At 45.1% G+C, this 20,519-nt stretch overlaps 1 pseudogene; it reads right to left on the reverse strand.

Moving 5' to 3' along the window:
- LOC120404012 lies at positions 1 to 19,493 on the reverse strand (annotated as a pseudogene).
- Positions 19,494 to 20,519: the final 1,026 nt, after the last annotated feature.

Below are 20,519 nucleotides of genomic sequence, written 5' to 3' on the forward strand. Positions count from 1 at the left end.
AACTGAAGCAGACCCACTACATTATTAGGTGTAAAACTGCTGAGCAGGGAGAGAGCCCAGCTGATATCCCAGGGTCTCCAACTGGAAGGGGAGCTTAGGTAAGGAGCTACATCACTCTGCATCCTCTCTCCATGCTATTGTGTACGAAGTCTGGGATACACAGTGTAGAGAGGGGGTGGTCTATTTAGGGATGGAGGCTTGGATACAGTGTGGGGAATGGGCATCCGCTTCTGCTCAGAGCCTTGGCAGGGACGACATCATCAAGTTCAAGTACAGAGATGCTTCCGGAGGAGGAGATTTGTATCAGCTCCTCACCTCCTCAGACAGGTCTCCAGTGCTTGCTTCAGCTGCCCCATTGCCCTGAAATGAAAGGAGAACAGTTTTCTTTGAAAGAATCTTATCTGCAGTGAGGTGTATGTAGCCTGTCTCAACAAGGAGAGGAAAGAGTTAATAAACTTGCAGATGATACCTAGTCAATTAAAATTACCAACGATGGATAAATCTAAAGCTGACGGCGAAGAGTAGCAAAGGGAGCTCACAAAAATAGGGGACTGGGCAACAAAATGGCAGATGAAGTTCAATGTTGATAAAAGCAAAGTGATGCGCATTGAGACATAATCCCAACGATCCATACAAAATGATGGGGTGTAAATTAGCTGTTACTACTCTAGAAACATCTCGGAGTCATTGTGGATAGTTCTCTGAAAACATCCACTCGATGTGCAGCAGCAGTTAAAAAAGCAAACAGAATGTTAGAAACCTTTAGGAAAGGGATAAATAAGAAGACAGAAAATATCATACTGCCTCTACATAAATCCATTGTACAACCACATTTTGAATACTGTCTGCAGTTCTAATCGCTCCATCTCAAAAAAGATATATTAGAATTGAAAAAAGTACAGAGATGGGCACCAAATATGTTTGGGGGTATGGAACAGCTTCCATATAAGGAGAGATTAAAATGATTGGGACTGTTCAGTTTAGAAAAGAGATGACAGAGGGTGGGTTATGATAGTGGTCTATAAAATCATGAATAGGGAAGTGTTATTTATCCCTTTACATAACACAAGAACCAGGGGTCACGTGACAAAATTAATAGCCAGCAGGTTTTAAACAAACATAGAGAAGTATTTCTCCATATAATGCACAGTCAACCTATGGAACTCCTTGCCACAGGATATTGTGAAGGCCATAAGAGGAACAGTGTTCAAAAATGAATTAGATACCTTCATGGAGGATATGTCCATCAATGGCTTGTAGCCACCCCATGCTCTGGAATTCCCTAAACCTCTGACTGCCAGAAGCTGGGACTGGATGACAGGGGATGGATCACTCCATAAATGCCCGGTTCTCTACAGTCCCTAGGAAGTACCTGGAACTGGCCATTGTCAGAAGACAGGATACTGGGCTACATGGACCATTGGTCTGACCCAGTATGGCTGTTTTTATGATCTTAACTTCCTTGAAGGAGGAAAAGAACCTGCCACACCCAAAGGGATTGAACAAACTGTCATGCCCATGGGAGGTCAGGTGGGTCTGAAGGAAGTGCAGGGCCTTTTAAAACCAAGTGTTTTGAGCTATAGGAGAGGCCTCTTGCTTCTAGAGAGAAACAGAGTCTGCCTGGATTCCAGACTCAGCCCTGGAGGCAGGGTCCTCAAGTGCTGAACATCATGAACATAGAATGCTGCGAGGTTGGGCTACCTTAGGGCTCTCTGGGGGTGATGTGCCTCAGGATTTGGAATAGAGCTGGTTGACAAATATGGGAAAATGTCTTTTTTCCTTTTCTCACTAGAAAGACAAAACTTGGTTGAAAAATGGGCAGTTTTTGACCAGTCCTACTGTTAGCGGGGAAATTATGTCTTTCTATTTCAAGGTCTGCCCAGTTCTAGTGTGAGCCCCTGAATTGGATCTATTCTGGTGACTGCACATCGAAGAGGACAAGCAGTTTTCCAGGGTCTCAGACAGAGAGAATAAAATTCTAAGGGTAAATTTTCGAAAAGTTCTAAGTTCTAGTCCCAAAACTGACATGGGCCCTTAGGAGCGCACATCTTATCAAAAGTCAATGAGACTTAGGCGCCTAAGTATATAAATCAATTTTTTAAAACGGGACTTAGAAACCTAAGTCACTTATGGATTTTTGAAAACTTCACTCTAAGTTACCAATAATCTCCTTCAGCTTACTGATGAAATATTGTTCCCTTCTCTTTCTAGCACTATTGATCCCTTGAGTTTGGTCTAGAGTCCACTTTTCCTAGTGAGTCCTGGCTTAGGAAGTTGACCAAATACTCTGATCTCCTGGATTTCATGTCATGAGCAGGACTTTCCTTCCAAAACCCAAGTCAGTTGCCATGGGCTATATCTACATTGGCAGAAATGGGACTTGTAATTCACCACTGATGGAGCTACTCTGGTGCTAGCCAGAACAGAAGCTGTAGTGGGGCCTTTCCCCATTGCGTTGTCTAACCCTGATTTCAGCAGGACTAGATGACATGGTGATAAAGTCTGGGCCTTATTAGCTATCACCAGTGGAGCTATGCTGGTTCCCTATCTGGCAGCATAAACAAAGTCCTGTGAGGAATTCCCTGCTTCCTAGTGGGCCCATATGACAGATAGTTTGGTTTTAAGAGACAAGCTGTCATTTCGCACCATGAATTCAAGATTTGTTGGTGCCTGGGTGCTTCCTCGGAGGCGGTTTCTTCTTCTCACTGGGAGAGCGATCATCACAGCTAACAGGGTCTTGTTGATGAGGAAGCCAACTGCCAGCCAAAGGAAGGTAGATCTCGAGTTGAAGGAGCTGGTAAGGAAAGAAGGAAAGGGAGAGAAGCAATCAACTCACAAGGATCAGGAGGGTTTCAGAAGACATGTTGGGACTGAATACAAAATTCGAGTATTTCCTTTATCCTTTACCATCCAGAACAAATAAACTCAGATATTTAAAATGGTATTTAAGGTTAAAAAAATTCATGTAAGCCACTGTGTCCCATGGTGTCAAAAATTTAGCCCTCAAAAACATACTTAGCATAGTTGCCTCTTTCCATGTACTGTACTACCCCAGTGGATGTATCCTTTCCCCTTACAGTAATCATCATTCCATAGCACTGGATTGGGAAATCCACTTAAGTCAGTGAAGTTATGCTACGGGTGAGTTTCGCCAGGAGTTTGGGAGACAGCTTTTTGCTTTATCTAGGGTGACAACATCATCACTTTCTTATTTGGTAGCAGTGGATAGAGCAATGGATAGAGCAGTGGATAGCCTCTATACCCTCCAGCCATGGGAAACCAAAGCCAGTGCACGTGTTCTCAGCTAAAATAGCAGGTGTGTGTTCACATAGGTGTTTTTGGCCCATCGCTAATGAAAAACTCACGAGTAGTTTGCACCGTGCACACTGCCATGACTAGTGGAAAGAACTCATGAAAGACTGAGTCCAAAATGTAGAGAACATCTACAAGTCCATAAATACCTACATACAAAAATAGTTAGTGAGATATGCCTCATCCCTACCAGAGACACCATTTCCACAGCTAGTTAGAGCAGGAAATAACTGTGTGGCAAGTGCTTCCCGCATGGAATGAATGCAAACCAAGAGCACTGAGAAATGAGGGTGTGTCTATACAGAGAGGTAGTGTGCACCGAGCTGGTGTGCCGCATGCTAACTGGCCGTGTGACTCCTGCTGCTGCGCACACGCAAAGTTCTGTATTGACTTTAAGCCAAGCGGAGCGTTAAGCACATAGTGTGCGGTAGCAGGGCCCACAGGGCCAGTTAGTGCACAGCACACTAGAGCACTGCAGGTTTACACCCCAGCTTGCCGTGCACTAACTCTGTGTAGACATGTGCTAACCCTCGCACCAGCTGTCAGACCTGGCCTCTTGAACTAAGTCTTCACAGACAAAACAACATCCCTGCATGAGCTGCCCTCAGGAACTCCAGCCATTCTCCTTGAGTGGCTGGTCAGATTGGCCAAGCACTTCCGTTCATACTGTCAACATCCCAGGCCCTCCCCTCCGGAAGGCATGTGGCAGGGGCCAAAGGCCAGTCTGTTACGCTGGGCTAGCCAGGGATGAGCAACAAAAATGTTGTAAGGCTTGGAAAGGAACCACGTGGGGAGGTAAATGAAAAGATTAGATTAACAGACTTCAAGGCCAGAAGGGACCATCATGAGCATCTAGTCTGACCTCCTGCACATCGCAGGCCCCAGAACCTCACGCTCCCACTCCTGTAACAGACCCATAACCTCTGGCTGAGTTACAGAAGTCCTCAAGTTACAATGTAAAGACTTTAAGTTACAGAGAATCCACCATTTACGCTAATTTAAACTTGCAAGTGACCCATGTCTTATGCTCCAGAGCAGTGGTCCCCAATGCGGTGCCCGCGAGCGCCATGGCGCCCGCGGCGGCATCTTAATGCGCCCGCGTCCTGGACCCCGGGAGAGCACCCGCCGGCATTTCAGCAGGGACTCCTGTCGATGACGCCGCTTGTCGCTGACAAGTGATGTCATCGAGAGGCGTCGCTCCCGAATTTCGGCGGGGACGCCTCTCGATGACGTCGCTTGTCGATGACAAGCGGCGTCAGCGAGAGGTGTCACCGCTGAAATGCCGCCAACCGCCGCAGTGGTCCTTCGACTGGCGCCTGCCAGCCAAAAAGGTTGGGGACCACTGCTCCAGAGGAAGGCAACAAAACGGCAGGGTGTGCCCCAATCTGAGCAGGGGGGAAATTCCTTCCCTTCAGCTAGACCCTGAGCATGTGAGCAAAATCCACCAGCCAGACACCCGGAAAGAATTCTCTGTAGTAACTCAGAGCCCTACTGATCTAGTGTCTAGGATTGATTAGCTCAGAGAAGCAACACATAAGAGCGGATGTGATGATAAAACAATGAATGGACCAGACAAGGTAAATCAGGCACTTCTATTTACCCTTTGAAACAAAAAAGGCACACATTTAAAATATATAAGACAATAAGATTTTGTGTATACACAACACATAATTAACATTTTGAACGCATTGACTCATGGTATCATAAACCAGACAATTAGTAGGATAAAAAAATATTGCATGGCCAATCAGAATATTGACAGTTACATTAGATTAAAAAAAATGTTAAAGGGCTAAAACTCTCATGTTCCAGGGCATAAGCCAACCACAAACTACCTGTAGTTAGAACTAAATTAATTGTCTTTCAACATCACTGGAGTTTCTTTTGGTTTTGGATTATAAGAAAGGGTACATAAGAACACTCACTATCCCTTTTCTATAGCAGTTATATGTGGTGTTGTAGGTGCGTTGGTCCCAGGATATTAGAGAGACAAAATGGGTGAGGTGATATCTTTTATTGGACCAACTTCTGTTGGTGAGAGAGACAAGCTTTCGAGCTTACACAGAGCTCTGCTTCAGGTCTGGGAAACATAATCAGAGAGTCACAGTGGAACAGATTGTTTAGCATAAGCAGTTAACACATATTTCTCCATAGGGAGGAAAGGGAGAAAAAAAGCTGTGGGTGGTTAGTGAGGCTGAATTATCTATACTCTCCAAGCAATTAACTTTTGCCTCACCAATAAACCTGACAATCTAGCACCTCAACATTTTTTTCACAACAATGATGACACCACTCACAATTACCATGTCCCCATAGACAGTCATATGTAAAAAGAATAATCTGACTGGACAACCTACAGCATATGAAACCACACTCGTCATCATTACGTTGTTTGCTTCAGGGAAAAAAATTGTGAAATCCTTAACAAACATCAGCTCCATCACAGTCCCTCCACCACTGAGAAGACAGCTATACAGTCCCTGAAACCCACCCCCCAGATAATGATCGAATCAGCCAATAATAGCAGTACTATTGTAGTCCTTAACCTTGATGACTACGTTAACAAGGCAAATTGATAATTCTCTGGCACCATCTACTATAAAGAACTCAAAAAAGACCCCACACCACCACAGCTCATGCAGGAATTTAAGGATATCATCAAATTCTTCCCCAAACTACTCCAAGAACAACTCTGCAGCCTCATCCCCCACGAACTCACCCCAGGGACTTGCTGCATGGTTCCCAAGATACACAGACAGGGGAACCCAGGCAGACCCATCATATCTGACCATGGCACACTCACTGAAGGAATATCGGGACTCATAGAAACCATCCTCACACTACTCACCACACAAAGGGCCAACTTCCTCCACAACACAACCGACTCCCTCCACAAACTCCGCAACATTAACAACCTCCCTCAGAACACCATCCTCACCACCATGGATATCACTTCCCTGTACAGCAATGTCCCTCACGATGACAGCATAGCTGCCCGCCTCAAATATTTACAAGAGAATGGACAATATTCAGGTATCCACCCCAAACACATCACCAAACTCATCCATTTCATTCTCACCCCTGACAATTTTACTTTCAACAGAAAACACTTTGTCCCAACCACGGGAACAGCATATTACGATGGATCCCCAATATGCCAACCTCTTCATGGGCCACCTTGAAGAAGAATTTCTGGACAAATGCACCATGAAACCAATGATATACTTGAGATACATCAATGATATTTTCATCCTCTGGACAGACGAATTAAACTCCCTCCTAGATTTCCACTTCAACAACCACCATCCATCCATTAAACTCTCCCTGGAACACTCCCGCGTTAGCATCAATTCCTGGACACAATGATCAGCTTCAACAATGAAATCCTACAGACAACTATATACAAGATACCCAGGGATCACCACACCTACCTTCACAGATCCAGTAACCACCCCTAACACACCAATAAATGTGCTATCTGCAGATAGGCACTCAGATACCACAGAATATGTTCTGAGGAGAAAGTCCGGGATATGCACCTTATCACACTCAAAACCACCTTCACTAAACAAGGACACTCCACCAGAGAAGTAGATTGCATCATGGAACGGGCCACGCAAATACCCAGAGAGATTCTGCTTCAATGCAGAAATAAAACCCTTTCCAACCGCACACCCCTAGTTGTCACCTACCACCTGACATTGGAACCCATATGGAGTATCATCAAACAACTACAATCCATACTCAATGGGGACCTCATTCTGAAAGAAATCTTTCGTGAACCCTCTCTTCTGGCCTTCAAAACCCCCCCAACTTCTCCAGGCTCATCATCAGAAGTAAATTCCCCACAGACCAGGAAACCCAACTGTAACAGACCCAAACCAGTGGGGTACAGGAGTCTGTTAGAGGGCAAATATACTGGTCACTGGATGAGTAGTTTTCTGTTCCCTGAGTGACCAGAGCAGCGGCTGCACTAGAGTAATCAGGAACCTGCTAGAACCAATTAAGGAAGACAGGCTGATTAGAACACCTGCAGCCAATCAAGGCAGGCTAATCAGGGCACCTGGGTTTAAAAAGGAGCTCACTCTAGTCAGGTGAGGGGGAGTCAGAGGAGAGGAAGTGCGTGTGAGGAGCTGGGAGCAAGAGGCACAAGGAGCTGAGAGTGAGAGGGTGTGCTGCTGGAGGACTAAGGAGTACAAGCATTATCAGACACCAGGAGGAAGGTCCTGTGGTGAGGATAAAGAAGGTGTTTGGAGGAGGCCATGGGGAAGTAGCCCAAGGAGTTGTAGCTGTCATGCAGCTGTTACAGGAGGCACTATAGACAGCTGCAATCCACAGGGCCCTGGGCTGGAACCCGGAGTAGAGGGCGGGCCCAGGTTCCCCTCAAACCTCCCAACTCCTGATCAGACACAGGAGGAGTTGACCCAGACTGTGGGGAAGATCACTGAGGTGAGCAAATCTGCCAATAAGCGCAAGACCCACCAAGGTAGAGGAGGAACTTTGTCACACAACTCAAAGTGGCATAAGACCCTATCAGAACAACAGATGCAAAACCTGCAGAAATATCTTCACTGCTACAATAATCAACACCCTACACCTCCCAACACACCTTTCAAGATGCCTGGGTCCTACACAAGCCTATCCCAATATGCAGTGTACCTCATCCAGTGCACTAAATGCCCCAATAACAACTATGTGGGTGAAACAAGACAATCATTACTCTCTCAAGTGAACTGACACAAAAACATGATAAAAGACAAAAACACCATATAACCTGTGGGTGAACACTTTTTTTCACAAAGTGATAACCCTATATCTAACCTATCATTCCTCATCCTCAAAGGAAACCTGCACAAAAGCTTCAAAAGATGAGTCTGGGAGCTTAAATTCATAACTTTGCTAGACACTAAAAAACATGGAGTGAATAGAGACACTGGATTTGTGGCTAATTACAACAATCTGTAACCCACTAAACCTCCCTCCCCCAGCTTTCTTTTCCCCTTTCTCCTCTATAACTGGACGGGTGTTTATGGGCCACTTCACCTTGAATGGTCCCTTGAAATGTGTGTTAACTACTTATGCTAAACAATCTGTCCTGCCTTGTATTCAGATTTGACACTCTGATTTACATTTCCCAGACGTGAGGAAGAGCTGTGTATAAGCTGGAAAGCTTGTCTCTCTCACCAGCAGAAATTGGTCCAATAACAGGTGTTACCTCAACCACCGTGACTCTCTATAGCAGTTATTATATTCTTCTCTAGTCTTATCTTTGTGCCATCTATGAATTTTGCCATATTACTGTTCAGCCACATTTTCCATATTAAACACCAGTTCTAATATCTGACATTGGCACGTCCCCCACCCCCACCATTAACCTGAATCTATGTTAACAATTGCCCACTTATTCCTCTTTCTGTTAGTCAGTTTCTGATAGGAGACTGCTCTTTGCCTCTCACCCCCAGGATGGCATAGTTTCCGTAATAACTTCTTGTGAAGGATTTTGTCAAAGACTTTTTAACACTTTAAATTAGATCTGTCAGTGCTCTTTTGTCCACTACTTTGTTGATATGGTCAAAGAACTCTAGTAGATTAGTGAGGAACGATTTTTCTTGATCAAACCTCTGCTTGTTTGTCCCTATCCTATCATATTCAGCTAGGTGTTTTATAGCTTTAACTATTGTTTCAACCAGTTGAACTGGCACTGAAGGAAAGTTCACTTGGTGCTCTGCGATTCTTGTTTGTACCTGAAATCTGTGGAGGTGGAGTTAAGAACAGGTTTTGGGTATGCAGTACTTGGGAAGATTGTTGTATTTAAACCTGCAAATAAAACATATTGAGAGGAACAATCAGCCTGTTTCAGAGATAAGACATTGAGCTCAGCATCTCCTCACATCACACTCGGCCCAGGTCTACACTACACACTTACTGTGGTATAATTATGTTGCTCATGGGTGTGAAGAATCCACACCCCTGAGTGATGTCATTATGCCATCCTAACCCCTCCAGGTAGACAGTGCTATATAAGCAGGAGAGCTTCTCCCACTGACATAGCTACCACCTCCCATGGGGGTAGAGTTATTAAGCCGACGGGAGAACTTAATTATAATGGCTTTTATAGTTAAAGCTACTGAGTTCCTCAAAAGTCTAGTAGTATTTCCTATTTACAGTTAAGGGTGGAATAGAAATAATAAAATAAAAACAATGAGGTACTATACTTTAGATGTCAGATCTTTAAAAATGAATGCAATTGTTAAGTCTGGAATCAAGAACTAGTAATGGTGCTTCAGCATTAGAGATTAAGGCATCTTTTTTACTATTTTTTCCCTTGAGACTAAATTAAAATCAATATAATCAGTTTCACCTAAATATTAGTTGATACACTAAAAACCATACAACAAGGTGTGATGGGGCAGCTGCCCTTCACTGGCAGAAAGGGGTTAAAAGCAGTGCTAGGGAGGCTGTGCCAAAGGAAGCCAATTAGAAAGAGGCTGAGAGGAGTAGCCAATCATGGCCTGGCAGGCTCATATAAAAAGGGCTGCAGGGCAGAGCAGAGTTCAGTAGCTGACTGGAGCTTGAGGGGAGAAGACCAGGCTCCTAGCAGGAACAAGGAGCGCCACCACCTGGGACAATGCATTGCTGCAAGCAGGGACTGGGGGGCTCGAGAGAGCTCCTGGCTGACTACTAGGGCCTGCAGGCTGAGGCCCTGAGGTAAGGACAGAAAAAGGTGCTGGAGCCGCATGGGAAGTGGCCCTGAGACAATGAACTGCAGTTGTCACTCAGGGCAGTGGATGGACAGAGTTTGCAGGTCACCCAGAAGAGGGGAACACAGAGTGTGACACAGTTGGAAGGGAGTGTCACTGATGAGGACGCCGCAGTCCTGGGAGTGGCGTGGGTCCTGGAATGAAAGTGACGGTGCTGAGGCACCACCAGAGAAGAGCACCCTGATGAGTAGAGCTAATTCCTATGACAGCCAGCAAGAGGTGTCAGAGTGGTGAGTCCCACCCTGTCACCCAAGGGTGTAGCTAAAATAATGTTTCTAAACTCCATCTTTTTGTCACCTCATGCTCCCCTTCATCCGTCTGTTGTATCCACTTTTGAATCATCTTATATTTGGATTGCAAACACGTCAGAACAAGGATCATATATATAGGGAGAGTCACTCTGAGGAAATGGCTAGAAATGTTTATTTAAAAACGAAATGTTTTAGAGTCTTCCTAATGTCTGGCAAACCAAAAAATCAAATTTTTGCACATCTCTAATTCTGATATAGACTTACTGTCGAATGGCTTCTCCTGGACATGATTATCTCCACCTTTCTGTATTGCTTTACAGACATCTTCAAAAACCAACCATAGAAAGTAGATGGCCTCCTATAGATAGTTCATAAATTTAATTGATTTAAAGAAACGTATAGTCAATCTGAGGGAATAACTAGAACTAGAGTTGATTAAAATATGGGTCAGAATTGAGTAGTATCTACACTAGCTATATTGGAAACCAAGTGCTCGGCTGCTATGCAGGTGCTTAAATACTGTGAGGTTGTCGGCCATAGAAATACCTAGATAGAAATAACTGAACACAAGTAAAGGGGAGACAAGAAATTAATATTTAAATAGGTCATTAAAAACAGAAATTTCCACGTGGCTGCAGTCCTGATCTCAGCTGATGTTCTACATCAGTTTCTAGTGTGAGCCATGACAGAGGAGACAAGAGTCTTGTGTGGACGGAATTCTGGAATAATCTGGGAGGAGGCAGAGAGAGGAGGGAGAAAGAGAGGAAGGCGGGGCTGAAATCAGCATCCCGCACACCAATTATTCTCTACCAATAAATACTCACCCTTGGTAACCGCCAGTTTAACTTCAATTATTCTGTAAAGCCTGGGAGGCTCGTAGCACCGTTACACCCCTGCATCATCTACCTGTAGTTTCTCCATGGTGATAGTAACAATCCCTTTCTGGGTGTCGTTGTGTATCCCGGCTCTGCTTTTCTGAGCCCAGTTTTGATATCTGAGGTTTTGGAATTAATTGATAAACTCAACATTAACAAGTCACCGGGACCAGATGGCATTCACCCAAGAGTTCTGAAAGAACTCAAATGGGAAGTTGCGGAACTATTAACTAAGGTTTGTAACCTGTCCTTTAAATCGGCTTCGGTACCCAATGACTGGAAGTTAGCTAATGTAACGCCAATATTTAAAAAGGGCTCTAGGGGTGATCCCGGCAATTACAGACCGGTAAGTCTAACGTCGGTACCGGGCAAATTAGTTGAAACAATAGTAAAGAATAAAATTGTCAGACACGTAGAAAAACATAAACTCTTGAGCAATAGTCAACATGGTTTCTGTAAAGGGAAATCGTGTCTTAATAATCTATTAGAGTTCTTTGAAGGGGTCAACAAACATGTGGACAAGGGGATCCGTGGACATAGTGTACTTAGATTTCAGAAAGCCTTTGACAAGGTCCCTCACCAAAGGCTCTTACGTAAATTAAGCTGTCATGGGATAAAAGGAAAGGTCCTTTCATGGATTGAGAACTGGTTAAAGGACAGGGAACAAAGGGTAGGAATTAATGGTAAATTCTCAGAATGGAGAGGGGTAACTAGTGGTGTTCCCCAAGGGTCAGTCCTGGGACCAATCCTATTCAATTTATTCATAAATGATCTGGAGAAAGGGGTAAACAGTGAGGTGGCAAAGTTTGCAGATGATACTAAACTACTCAAGATAGTTAAGACCAAAGCAGATTGTGAAGAACTTCGAAAAGATCTCACAAAACTAAGTGATTGGGCAACAAAATGGCAAATGAAATTTAATGTGGATAAATGTAAAGTAATGCACATTGGAAAAAATAACCCCAACTATACATACAACATGATGGGGGCTAATTTAGCTACAACGAGTCAGGAAAAGATCTTGGAGTTATCGTGGATAGTTCTCTGAAGATGTCCACGCAGTGTGCAGAGGCGGTCAAAAAAGCAAACAGGATGTTAGGAATCATTAAAAAGGGGATAGAGAATAAGACTGAGAATATATTATTGCCCTTATATAAATCCATGGTATGCCCACATCTCGAATACTGTGTACAGATGTGGTCTCCTCACCTCAAAAAGATATTCTAGCACTAGAAAAGGTTCAGAAAAGAGCAACTAAAATGATTAGGGGTTTAGAGAGGGTCCCATATGAGGAAAGATTAAAGAGGCTAGGACTCTTCAGTTTGGAAAAGAGAAGACTAAGGGGGGACATGATAGAGGTATATAAAATCATGAGTGATGTTGAGAAAGTGGATAAGGAAAAGTTATTTACTTATTCCCATAATACAATAACTAGGGGTCACCAAATGAAATTAATAGGCAGCAGGTTTAAAACAAATAAAAGGAAGTTCTTCTTCACGCAGCGCACAGTCAACTTGTGGAACTCCTTACCTGAGGAGGTTGTGAAGGCTAGGACTATAACAATGTTTAAAAGGGGACTGGATAAATTCATGGTGGCTAAGTCCATAAATGGCTATTAGCCAGGATGGGTAAGAATGGTGTCCCTAGCCTCTGTTCGTCAGAGGATGGAGATGGATGGCAAGAGAGAGATCACTTGATCATTGCCTGTTAGGTTCACTCCCTCTGGGGCACCTGGCATTGGCCACTGTCGGTAGACAGATACTGGGCTAGATGGACCTTTGGTCTGACCCGGTACGGCCGTTCTTATGTTCTTATGAGGTACCTGTGATCAGTGTTGACCAATACAACACACTCATTCTGAACTGTGCTTCTGCACAAGGCTTTCTTCACCTGTTTGTAATCCTGTGTGTGGTATGGACACTGGACAGAGAGATTCTGCCCCTCCATAAGATTGTATTCTTGGACTTCTGGAAAAGACAAAAACTGGTCAGTACAATCTGGGTGAGAGGTACTATGACATACATTTCCTATGAGTGTCATATGCCCAATGGGCCAAATTCTTTCCTGGTGTACCTCCATTCATTGGCTTCAGCTGAGTTACAGTAGGGGTGAATGTGAACTGGTGTATTTGGTCTTGTTTGCCGCAAAAATCAACTGTTTGGGCTGTTCCCTTTGCACTTGATCATCCCAAAGTCTCGCAGAGTGAGGGAAGCTACAGATCCTTTCCAGGCCAGGTTCTCCAAATTGCTCAGTGTGTGGGGTGCACTCTGGGTCCTGAGCTCTTGGAAATCTGGCCCTAATTGTTGGGACTGAGCACTTTAAAATGTCCCCCTCAGAATCTGCTTCTTGCATAAATAAACGTAACAATATTAAATTGACAGCCCCCCTGAGGAAGCCATTAGAGGGGAAAACAAGAAAAGACTATTCTAACAGGAAGCAGGAATGGTCTGTTTGCTGAATTGCTGAGGTTAGCTGGTGATTCAGAGCGTTCCCAGTGTGAGACAGGAGAGAGGAGACAAGGGTTTGTGGAGGATGACAGGGTCTGGGGGCAGGCAGGAGGAATCGATAGAGGCAGGGGAGAGATGATAAAGTGGGGGAAGGAATTGGGATTCTAGTCAATGGAAAAGACAGTTCTCCTGAAAGGAAATAAACTCACCCTTGGAAACATCCAATTTAATTGTTTTTAGTGGATACAGTGTATTGGGCGTGTCATAGCGCGCAAAAGTACAGTCAGGATTCCTGCACCTGCAGCTTCTCCATGGTGATGGTTACAATCCCATTGCTGGCATCATCCTCTATTGTGGCTCTTCCAGAGGTAACCTAGTTATGGTATCCATATGATGTGTAAGAGGTGCTAACTAATGTAAAGCATTTCTCATCTCTCAGCTGGCACCAGGTTTTCCGTGTTGCACTGTAATCCCAGTAATTGTAGCGACACTCAACAATGAGCCTCTGCCCCTCCACTCTGCTCAGCACTGCGCCAAACTCTTGTGCCTGGAATCCTGGAAAACACCAAACCTGCTCAGTAAGAGCTGGGATGGGAGCAGGGCTGCCTGCTGCCCCCTCTGTGTCCTGCGCTCCAGTGCTTGGACTAAACACAGCCCAAGAACTAGAGGCTGGGAAGAATGGAGATGAATCAGTACAAGCAGCAATTACAAATCATTCCCCTAACACCTGCCTGGAGCACCTTCAAAAACAGCAACATATCCTGGAGTATCTCCTGCATCTGTCCCCTGCACACAGTACATTTTCTCAGTGTGTATTCCTATGTTCTTTATTTATTTTCAGCGTTTCAATCTCTCTGGTGATTAAAGTCCCTGTGTCATCTCTGCCTATTTACATGTAGGTAGCTGGCGGTAAACCAGACCAAATCTTAACCCATTGCAATAGCAGACATATTAATAGTATTAAATTGCATTGGATGTTCAGATCTCACAGAAGATTTACATTTTATTTAAAAGCTAAGCAAAACAACCTTAGATTGCATGGACCTGATTCTGATCTCACACCAATTTCACGTGGGTTTAACCCTATAGGTATCAGTGCAGTTATGCCTGATTTACCCTGTGGTGAGTGAAAGTAGAATCAATGAGTCCCATTGCCTTAAAATCTCTCCTCAGTGAACCAGCTCTCTTTCAGATGGCAGTTCTCTGCACTAGCATGGAGTTGGACTGAGTGAATTTTTCAATCTCTCATTTTTTATCATTCTAGGAATTTTGCTTTCACATCCAAGATCTGACCTTTCCAATGCCACATCAGTTGCAAATGTATTGAGTAAAGTGAGACTGTCTAGGAAGGAGTACAGTAGAAAGGGATCTAGGGGTTATAGTGGACCACAAGCTAAATATGAGTCAACAGTGTGATGCTGTTGCCAAAAAAGCAAACATAATTCTGGGATGCATTAACAGGTGTGTTGTGAGCAAGACACAAGAAGTCATTCTTCCACTCTACTCTGCACTGGTTAGGCCTCAACTGGAGTATTGTGTCCAGTTCTGGGCACTGCATTTCAAGAAAGATGTGGAGAAATTGGAGAGGGTCCGGAGAAGAGCAACAAGAATGATTAAAGGTCTTGAGAACATAACCTACGAAGAAAGGCTGAAAGAATTGGGTTTGTTTAGTTTGGAAAAGAGAAGACTGAGAGGGGACATGATAGCAGTTTTCAGGTATCTAAAAGGGTGTCATACAGAGAAGGGAGAAAACTTGTTCACCTTAGCCTCCAAGGATAGAACAAGAAGCAATGGGCTTAAACTGCAGCAAGGGAGGTTTAGGTTGGACATTAGGAAAAAGTTCCTAAGTGTCAGGGTGGTTAAACACTAGAATAAATTGCGTAGGGAGGTTGTGGAATCTCCATCTCTGGAGATATTTAAGAGTAGGTTAGATAAATGTCTATCAGGGGTGGTCTAGATAGTATTTGGTCCTGCCATGAGGGCAGGGGACAGGACTCAATGACCTCTCGAGGTCCCTTCCAGTCCTAGAATCTATGAATAGCTATGAATAATTTCAAATGATTTAGGGACACAAATCTTTAGATCGCAAATCCTGCCCCTCCGTAACTGAAGGAAAACGAAACTGGCCAGATAGTTCCTGCCCATCTCTGTGTTATTTTGCTTAGTGTTAATAATATTTATTATGGTAATAGTAAGAACAGAACCCTATTGTGCTAGGTGCTGTACAAATGTAAAGTAAGATATTAGCTCTGTCCCGAGAAGCATGCAATCTAAATTGGCAACACCAGCAAAAGGTAGAAGAAAGAGAATACACAAGTAGAGTGAGCGATGTGATATCTACAAAAGTGAAGTCCTCAGTAGTTCTCAATGTGAAGTCCATGGACCATTGCTGGTCTGCAGAGCCCCGCCTGGAGGGAACATCATAAGGAACAAGCAGTGGAAACTGAGGTGCTCAAATATGACATTGATTGGATCCATGTGGACCTTGGGCCAGTGTAGCGGGGTAGTTTGCCCATGGGTTGGACAGCCTGGGGCTAACCCAGCCCTGATTACCAGATGAGCCCCATCTAAGAGGAATCAGGTGATTCCAATATAAAAGGCAGCAGGAAGGAGTCTCCTGTGGTGAGGGGACTGCAGAGTGAAGGTGCAGGGAAAGAGGGTCTCCTGCAGTGATCTCCCAGGAAGGGACAGTACTTCAGGGAGCAGGGGCTGGGCCACGGAAAGTAAGATCTTTTCCTCAGGGGGCCGGGAAGGCATGTTTCCCTCCCTGCTAGACTGGCCCAGGCTATGGTGATTTATGCTAGCTGAGGTTCTGCTGTGGCATGTCTGGGTGGATTAGCACGCTCTTCCTGTGCTCTGTTTCTCACTCTCTTGACAGCACATTTGACAAACCGAATATAGAAAATATAGCCCCAGATCCCACCTGCTCCTGGCAAGGAACGTCCGTGTAACCCCCAAAGTATCACAGCACTCCTCCTGAGATGCAGAGCAGCAGCAGCAGGAATCTAAGCTCTGTGCTGGTCTTCAAGACAAGCCAAGGGTCACGGCTGGAATACATTGTGTGGAAAGTGAAACGGAGTTTTAGAAAGTAGTTTCTTTCTGAGCCCTCTCCTATCCACACTGCAGCTGCATGAGGAAGTGGCTGAGGTCTTGCCTTAGGTCTTGTATTTAGGGAAGTGGACGGCATTTGGCAATGAGAGAACTAGGCCAGTCCAGAAGGAAGGGGCCATTTACGTGTCCCCCATGAGCACTGTCACTGGTTGACCTTTGACAGACTGAACAATATGTTCACTTTGTTCAGATCCCTGTGGGCAAAGGGGAAGGGACTGGTGAGTCAGGTCCTGATGAGAAGCCCAGAGCTCCCTTTGGCGGGGGGCGGGGGGGTGGGAGGGGTGTTATAATGCCTCTCACTTCTAAGCTTGGAAATGTTGGTTTTGATGCCCAGGAGCAGGCAGGCTCAGAAGATGTTGCTGTGACTGGGACTCCACCTCCATTACTTTCTAAAAACAAAGGATGTTTTAAAAAAATAAATTAATGTAGCGCTGATTAAAGTTGCCAGAGAGACAGCTCGGGAGTCCAAGGAATAGAGGCCTGGACTGGGACTCAGGAGACCTGGTTTCTATTCTTGGCTCTGAAGGTGGAGTAGAGGACAGCACAGGAAGGCTAACATGACGTGGTCCTGAGGTTGGGCAGGGTGTGGGAAGCACAGAAAGCAGGATTCCACACTAACGCCCTACCTTCCCTGCTTTTGTGAAGCCAGCACAGACAGCCCCTCCTCGCTTTACTAACAGGCTGGGAGCAGGTGGCGTCTGACATCTGTCTCTATAGAAGACCCTGAAGTTTTAGCAGTGCCGCTGCCTCATCCCCTAAAGCTTCCTGACAAGAGAGTGTGTGTGTGGAATGGCAGTGGCTATGTTGGACATGGCTGGGTCTCAGCTTACGGGGAAGCCGTTAAAAATAGTCTTGGCCAGCAGCTACTTTCAGATCTTCCCAATGGAATTGACACGGTCCCATGCAACATTCTGATTTTGTCGAATCAACATTTTTTATGGAAAAACGTTCCACTGGAAAAAATACGAGCAGCTCTAATACTAAGGCAATGAAGCTGCACGCTTAGGAAGCAGATGGGAACATCTGAGAAAGGCTGGACCAGATGGAAGTGGGCCCCAAACATAACAGCAAGGGGGATGGCCACTGGCTTCTCACTCACAGGGTGGGCTGTGTGCTCGTTTAATGCAGCACTAAGGGGTATTAGGGAGGCTTATTAATTCATCGCCATGCAATGCCTAGGCAACTCCTCTTACACAGTGGGATGGTCACCCAGACTTTCCCTCAGGACCTATGGCAGGTGCAGGGCTAGAAGGTGATCGCAGAGAAGACTCATTGCCAGGGTCTTGGTCTCCCACTGGGGCGTGCACAGGTAGCAGCAGCATGTTGGGGGCACAGGATGAAGAACCTGGGTGCCTGCATGGTAGAATCTTTGGACCACCCACCAATACAGTCCATGGGGTAGTCAGCTGGGAATGAGCCTCCTTCCTTCCCAGCCCCAAAACGAGGTTCTGCCCACGCTGCAGGCCTCGCTCAATCCCCAGGAAAGCTGGGAAGAGTCAGGACATTCCATGCATCCCTGGAGAGTGTGCACTGGTTCTTCGGTGGGGGAAGGTTAAGTGCAAGTGGGGTCAGTTGTAATGTCCTTGCTCTGGGGTGGAAGGTCATGGCCAATAGGGGATTTGGATTCCTTGCTCTGCTAGGCTCTGATTTTCACTTTAGAATCAAAGAATATCAGGGTGGAAGAGACATCAGGAGGTCACCTAGTCCCACCCCCTGCTCAAAGCAGGACCTTTACCCCAAGTCTTGTGGTGTTTACACCTGTGCAAGGCAGATTTAAAATTCTGCCATTAATAGATGATTACACCAAACAAATAAGACATTTATATTGGTAATTAGAACAGCCGCAGTTATTGTGGATCCCAGTGTGCTTTATAAACATTATAAAACTGCTACTGTCTGAAACAAGCTGGTTCGTAAAAAATATTGAGACATTTATTTGTTTTTGATTCTTCTACAGAATGGTGCCTCTGGGTTTGACTCTCCAAATCCCCCTTTAAGCTTCCTTCAGCAGTTCCATCAAATCAGTGTCACAAGCGTGTGCTTCTCTGATACCTTCCATAGAAATTCTCGCTTCCTTTCGATTTGCTTTCACAAAGGAAATTGCCTTCTGCACTCCACCCTTGTGCCTAGCTGGTGGTGAAGTGCTTTGCACACCTTGCTGTGCTATATAATTAAACAATAATAGCCCCACAAAAGCCTCCTTTGATTAGATTTTCCAAAAATGGGTCTGATCAGCTGCAAAAGTAACTAGTAGGGGTGTTGCCGCTTTAGCACATAGAGATCTACAGGCTTGTTCATTGGCCTCTAACAGAAACTGCACACACGCAAGGGCCATATCCTCAGCTGGTGTGTTTATATCAGCTGGTCCAAAATGTTCCACTGAGACTTACAAACGAATGATAAAAATCCAGATATCGTCCCATGCTTGCTTGGATCCCTCTATGCCATGTGTACTGTGTACACAGGAAATATTTAGCTATTGAACATGGATTGTTCAGCTCCTCAGCTGATGTAAATCTCCATAGTTCCATTGACGTCAATACAGCTATCCTGGCTTATACCAGTAGAGAATCTGGCCTGGAGTGTCTGGATAAATTCTCAGGCTCCTCCTTGCACGCTGATTTCCACATGCTCCATTCTGATGGCCTCAGCATTGAACTCCAAGAAACTCCCAAAGTATCACATCGCTCTCATCTTACCTGAGACACAGGGCAGCTGCAGGTTTCTCTGCTCCATCCTTGCCTCCAAGCTCAGAGAAGGGACATTGCTGGATTATAGCGCAGATGGTGAAGTGGGTTTTAAAAAAACCCTCCTCTCAGAGCCTTATCGATGCTGCAGCTGCATGAAGAAGTGGCTGAAATCTTGCTTCAGCATGGGAATTCTTCACCATGCTTTGCAAGGAGAGAGAGAGATAATACAATTTAATTGTGAATTTTGGGGTGTGGATGGGAACAACAGAGCTAGGTGAGTCCAGAAGGGAGGGCCCCTTTACGCTGTACCCATGGACATGGTCATTGATTCCCCTTTCACAGGGTGGACTATGCTCGTTTTGTCCAGCTACCTGTGTGACAAAGGGGAAGAGGCTATTCCATGGGTTATGAAGAGTGGCTATTTCCACAGGGGCTGAGGATGGAGAAATCAAATCAGTGCTTGATGTTTCATGACGTATTATTTTCCATTGAATAGGTCAAGTTGTTGCAGCCTCTGGCATTATTATTATTTGGAAATAAGGGGTAACTTTTTTTTAACAGCGAGGACGATTAACTGTTGGAACAAAGCACCAAGGGTCGTGGTGAATTCTCCATCGCTGGCAATTTTTAAAGAGATTGGATGTTTTTCTGAATGATCTGCTCTAGGAATTATTCTGCAGCAGGTCTCTGGCCTGTGCCATGCAGGAGGTCAGATGAGATGAACACAATGGTCCCTTTAGGCCTTGGAATCTATGAATCAATGAATTCTATAACACGTGAAGTACTGAGCCCATCTGTAGTCGGCACAGTGTAGTGCTACAAACAGTAATTTAACGGAAATCCCGACTGCCCATAGTGTGCACGCGGGGAGGACAGTCCTTGCACAGAGCAATGAAGTGGTAGGTCGCTTCTTCCCCAGCAGTGGTTGGGATCTACAAAAGCAGAACCACTCGCTTATTACATGTCAAACTGCCGAGGGTGGAGAGAGCCCAGCTCAGATCCCAGGGGCTGCTACTGGAACGGGAGTGTAGGTAACACATCCTTCTGCATCCCCTATTATCCGTGGAGGCTG

The sequence above is a fragment of the Mauremys reevesii genome, linkage group 4 (assembly GCF_016161935.1).
Source record: "Mauremys reevesii isolate NIE-2019 linkage group 4, ASM1616193v1, whole genome shotgun sequence".
Lineage (NCBI taxonomy): Eukaryota > Metazoa > Chordata > Testudines > Geoemydidae > Mauremys > Mauremys reevesii.